The sequence below is a fragment of the Diplotaxodon limnothrissa genome, linkage group LG10, assembly GCF_057381915.1.
Source record: "Diplotaxodon limnothrissa isolate DT_005_m linkage group LG10, D_limnothrissa_male_GT1.1, whole genome shotgun sequence".
In the NCBI taxonomy this organism is placed as follows: domain Eukaryota; kingdom Metazoa; phylum Chordata; class Actinopteri; order Cichliformes; family Cichlidae; genus Diplotaxodon; species Diplotaxodon limnothrissa.
Genome location: NC_140605.1, coordinates 36,025,562 through 36,031,634, shown reverse-complemented (window position 1 = coordinate 36,031,634; position 6,073 = coordinate 36,025,562). Strand labels below are relative to the sequence as shown.

Genomic DNA, 6,073 nt, shown 5'->3' with positions numbered 1-6,073 from the left:
TTGTGGGTAAAAGTTGCCTTTTTTATTTTTCTATGATTTCTGCTGTTTTTCTGTTTTATTTAAAAACTCATTAAAGCCTCAACATGAAGACACGCCTCTGGCTCTGATTGGCTGTCACACACAGGGTCACACAGGATGTCTCTGCCAAAGGCTTCACTCAAGCAGCGAAGCCACGCCCCCACACAGAATGAAGCCGAGCACACCTGAAACAGGAAGTTTACCTGGCAGCTGCAGCTGTGATCAGACTCAGCTGTTGTTGTTGTTTACTGTAACAGCTGTTTGTTTGTAAACAGGCCTCTGTGAAGCCTTCCAGATGTTTCTGCTCATGTTAATAAGCTCCTCTGTCAAGTCAGCCGGCGTCCCCTAATAAAACGTTTGTACCACATGATGGCGCCTCGTGTTGACCTGTCATTATGAACACGATCATAAAAGCTACTCAACAAGGTGAGCCGCAGCTTCAGGGCTCTGATTAGACATTGGTCTGAAGGACTGTTTCCTGGATGACCGATCAACACAATTCAATTTTATTTATATAGCGCCAAATCACAACAAAAGTCGCCTCAAGGCGCTTCATAGATACAGAGAAAAACCCAACAATCATATGACCCCCTATGAGCAAGCACTTTGGCGACAGTGGGAAGGAAAAACTCCCTTTTAACAGGAAGAAACCTCCAGCAGAACCAGGCTCAGGGAGGGGCGGGGCCATCTGCTGTGATTGGTTGGGGTGAGAGAAGGAAGACAGGATAAAGACATGCTGTGGAAGAGAGACAGAGATTAATAACAGATATGATTCAATGCAGAGAGGTACGAAGTCACTTTCATCTTCACGCAGGACTGTAAGCTGTCGTCTGTGTGTGTGTGTGTTAGTCCCCATAGGAAAATAGTTCCTCTGCATTTAACCCATTCACCCAGTGAAGCAGTGGGCAGCCACCAATGCCGTGGGGCACCTCACTCTTCTCTGTCTCTCACCTTCTCTGTTTTTCACATAATGACATTATCCTTGTATGTGATTGGCCACAATATGGAGGGATTGGAGCATAGCTGAGCCCCTGTGTGAGAGCTGAGCAGCGAAAGGAAATTAAGTGAGGGTAGAAATGACTGAAAGATTAATTGGCTCTGTTTTGAGTTTTGTTCAAAAAAGAATGACTTCATAGAGGGAAAAATATATATCACATGTGCAGGACACCTTAAACTAGTTTTTTAATTAAGCAGCGAGGCAGAACAAAGTCGGGCTGTATCAAGACACGAGGACTAAACCCCGATTCAACCAGACCCAGAACTGATCCAGAATTAAAACCGGACTACAACAGTTCAAAATCAGGACTACTGAGGACTTAACCAAGACAGAACCAGAATCAGAACTAGATGATAGCAGCACTAAAAATCATCATAGACCTGCACTACATTTATTGTTTAATTCTACCAAAGTACAATATTTAGATTGAGAAAAGTTTATATAATTATTTAGCCTTGTTGTGCAAACAAGCTGCATAACTTAATAAATATAGAATGTAACAAAGTATGTAAAGTAACAAGTGGCATCTAAAAAGTTACACTCGGTACTGGATACATGTTCTGATGAGTTTTGGTAAACAACCATGTGACTAACATGTGTGTCTCACCTGCTCTTGTTCCCTCTTTGTGCTGACAATCATCAAATCTACAGTTGAAACCAGATATTTACTCTTCAGATCAAAACACTTTTTTAATTGTAACATCAAATCAGACTAAATGTTTATTTTTTAGATAAATATAAAAACACATTTGTTAACTTTAAGAGTAAAGAGAGAAACTATCTGTATTTCTTAATTGTAAATGGCACCAAATTGTATTCAAACTGAGCCACACTTATGGAGCTCCACAGTTCTGTTCCTGCTGTTTTGGTTGACATCTCTTGATGTTCCCATGTCACAGAAACAGCCTCTGTGTTTTGCCTTATATGCATCCACAGCTGTGCCACCTGTTTACTCACATGGACTCTACGAACCAATCAGAAGCTTCTTCAGCTCAGAATCAAATCGTCTGGAGTAGGGCTGTGCGATATGACCAAAATCTCCAAAAGTTGCTTCTGTTCATCTGGACGTAGCATTTTGTGGGAGAAACGTTTCGTCATCATCAGGTGATGTCTTCAGTCTCAGCTGACTGCAGGTTTCAACCTTATAAACAGTACATCTGCATAATGACTGAAACCAGCACCACTGAAGCAACAATGGGCTGGGAGGGCAGTTCCTTAATCTTAATTATGCAAATTCTCATGACCATTGATCAAAAACCATGAGTCGCATTCACAGAGAGTTGGGGAATGGCTGCAATCACAGCATTGTAAGATGGTGACAGATGTACCCTTAGGCCCCTCCTCGATTCAGAGATGGTCTTTCCCTTTTCACGTAAATGGCCTCCTTGACTCCGCCCTCAAACCAGCGTTCCTCCCTGTCCAGGATGTTACATCCTCATCATTGAAAGAGTGTCCACTGGCCTGTAGGTGTAAATAGACCGCAGAGTCCAGGCCTGACGAGGTAGCTCTTCTGTGTTGTGCCATCCGCTTCACCAGAGGTTGTTTGGTTTCCCCGATGTATAAATCCTGGCACTCCTCCTGCACTTAACCGCGTAAACTATGTTACTCTGTTTGTGTCAGGGGACCCGATCCTTGGGGTGCACCAGTTTGTGGCGCAGCCTGTTTTGGGGTTTAAAAGCAACAGAGACCCGGTGTTTAGAAAAAATGTGTCTCAGCTGCTCCGATACTCCTGACACGTACGGGATCACTACAGGTTTTTGCTTGGGCAGCGGTTGTCCTTCTCTCCTGGGTCGGCTGGAGCTTTCTTTAGGAGCCTTTCCAGCTTTGACAAAAGTCCAGCTGGGATAACCACATTTACTCAGGGCCTTCTTGATGTTCTTCTGCCTCCCTGGCTGCTGTGTCTGTGGGGATGGTGTTCGCTCTGTGTTGTAGCGTCCTGATGACACCCAGTTTGTGCTCCGGTGGATGATGAGAGTCAAACCTTAAATACTGACCTGTATGTGTAGGTTTACGGTACACGTCAGCTTTTAGATGTCCCTCATTACTGATGGAAATCTCACAGTCTAAGAAGGCTAACCTGCCACTTTTCATATCCTCCCTGGTGAATCTGATGTGTCGGTCCACTGAGTTAATGTGATCCGTGAAACGTCCTGAAATTCTGAGTCTGTATGGTTTACCGAAAATGCATAAACAGGGAGCACCTTTAAGACCGATTGTCTGCACGATCAACTCGGTCACCTATAACATCTCCAAGTTTCTGGCTTCGATCCTGCTGGTGGGCAGCTCTGAACACCACGTCCAGAACACTTTGGATTTTGTTGAGAAGGTGAGAGATGTCATTATGGATCCAGATGAAACCATGGTGTCCTTTGATGTAGTCTCTCTCTTCACTTGCATACCCACCACGGAGGCCGTGGAGACTGTCAGAAAACAACTACAAGAAGACAGCTCCTTGGAGGACAGGACCAACTTCAACCCCGATCAGACCTGCACACTGTTAGACCTCTGCCTCACCACTACATATTCAAATACAACGAAGGCTTCTACAGACAAAAACATGGCTGTGCCATGGGCTCCCCCGTGTCACCTATTGTAGCCAACCTTTACATGGAGGAAGTGGAAAGGAAGGCTCTTGGCTCTTTCAAAGGAAGAGTACCCAGCCACTGGTACAGATATGTGGACGACACCTGGGTCAAAATCAAGACACAAGAAGTGGAATCCTTCACTGCGCACATTAACGCTGTGGATAAAAACATCAAGTTCACCAGGGAAGACACAAAGGACGACTGTTTGCCTTTCCTGGACTGCGCCGTGCACATTGAAGAGAACGGCAACCTCAACATTGAAGTTTACCGGAAGCCCACACACACGGACCAGTACCTCCTCTTTGACTCCCATCACCCTCTGGAACACAAACTTGGAGTAATCAGGACCCTACACCACCGGGCAGAACATGTTCCCTCTAAGCCTGAAGGAAAAAAGAAGGAACACACACATGTAAAGGAAGCACTCAAAATGTGCGGCTATCCTAAATGGGCGTTCTTAAAGTCAGCAAAGAGGCACAGAAAAGAAGACCAGACACCAGCGAGGGAGGATAAGAAGGACAGACGCAACAACATTGTCATCCCCTATGTAGCCGGTGTATCAGAGAAACTTAGGAGAGTTTTCTCCAAGCATGACATCCCGGTGCATTTCAGACCCAGCAACACGCTCAGACAGAAACTGGTTCACCCGAAAGACAAAACGCCAAAACACAGACTTAACAATGTGGTGTATGCTGTACAGTGCAGCGAGGAATGCTCAGACCTCTACATCGGAGAGACCAAACAGCCACTTCACAAGCGCATGGCACAACACAGAAGAGCCACCTCCACAGGACAAGACTCAGCAGTCCATCTGCATCTTAAGGTCAAAGGTCACTCTTTCGAGCATTTTTGGACAGAGAGGACAGATGGTTTGAAAGAGGAGTGAAAGAAGCATCTATGTCCACTGTGAGCGACCATCTTTGAACAGAGGCGGGGGTTTACGACACCAACTCTCTGCCATCTATAATCCAGTTTTGATATCCTTCCCAGACGCCTTAACGCCCACTCACATCCTGGGCCATCTGACCTCAGGAATTCACATGATAGGGTGGGGCCAGGTTTCACAATGAACACACCCGAAACTCTGGCTGATTGGGACCCACGCCCAGTTTCACACCTTGGCTCAGGCGATTAGAGGATCATCAGGGGTCCTTTTGTCCCTCTGTGGGGGGTCACTCCCACTAGGTTTATATCTGGGACTCTCCACCATTTGACCTTAGAACTGAAGAAGCTTCTCGGATGAGAGGTGAAACGTCTTCAAGCAACTTAAAGAAGTCCAGACGCTTTTCTTTGCAAGCTCCTTAGACTACGATGACCTGGATGACTGAGAACCTTCACAGACAAATTTATTTATCTACAACAAAACAAGTTTACTCAAAATTGATGTTTAACAGTAAAAAAAAAAGTTTTTATGTTTTCTCCCTAAAGCGTAAATATCTGGTTTAAACTGTGAATATCCTGCTGTGTATTGAAGTTCCTCTTGTTTTGCATAGAAATATACTGAACAACATCCAAAGCATAATATATACAATAACATCTACCTGAGTTTTTTGTTTGAAAGAAGCTCCTTATGTCCTTTGTTGTGTTCATCAGTGCATAACTGAAACCGGTTTAGAGAGTTTGTTCAGCCGTGGAGGGTAAGAACTGAAAATATGAAATAAACACACATGTAAGCTGAGACTCTCTAAAGAAACAGCATTGTTGTTGTTCGGCTTTTCATTTCACCTTTTGTTGATTCACTTGAAGAGTGAGTAACGTAACATGGGTCAAGTGATCAGTTTGATATCTTTTGTGATGCACCGTCATATTTACATTATTTGTACAGTACCAGTGATTTGCTTTGGTACCTGGTCAAACTTCAGCTCTCCTCTGCATCGCTGCACTACACTCCAAAAGACTCCGGGCTTCTGAAAAAATGACCTGGGCTTAAGCCCAGTAATCCACCTCCCCGCTCTGCCGATGGTTGACTCCAAATCGCCCGAACACTATGTCGATGTGACAAAGCAAGACCGAGACCAAGAAAAGTGGTCTCGAGACATCCAACTCTACCTATGCTTAACCATAACAAATATTAATGGATTGCATTTGTACAGCGCTTTTCAAGGCAGCCAAAGCGCTTTACACTATTCATTCACTCACTGGTGGAGGCAGCTACAGTTGTAGCCACAGCTGCCCTGGGGCAAACTGACAGAGGCGACGATGGAGAGCCCGGGGATCGAACCAGCAACCTTCTGGTTACAGATGTGCTTCCCAACCCCCTGAGCCACGGTCGCCCCGATATTCACAACAGGTTAAAGAAAAATGAAGTAAATTTGTGCTTTGTGTTGTGCACATGCATGGAAACAACGGGTAGGATGGTTTGTGAGGTAGGATCGATTCCCAGAACACCGGACTGAACTTTGACCCCGAGCCTAGTAGCGAGTGAGGACGGGGTCTCTGAATGGCCCCACAGAGACCCCCATCCATCTGTAGC

At 45.1% G+C, this 6,073-nt stretch overlaps 1 protein-coding gene across 2 annotated transcripts in view; it reads left to right on the top strand.

Annotated features, from left to right (window-relative positions):
* chm (CHM Rab escort protein) overlaps positions 1 to 378 on the top strand; it is a 25,926-nt gene extending 25,548 nt beyond the window's left edge. Inside the window, exons 17-18 of one of the 2 annotated variants that reach the window (XM_085364772.1) lie at positions 1 to 2; positions 125 to 378. The exon at positions 1 to 2 is cut by the window's left edge and continues 241 nt beyond it. The gene's annotated coding sequence lies outside the window, so the exon portion shown is untranslated. The other variant, XM_085364771.1, reaches the window with a different exon arrangement.
* The last annotated feature ends 5,695 nt before the right edge of the window (positions 379 to 6,073 follow it).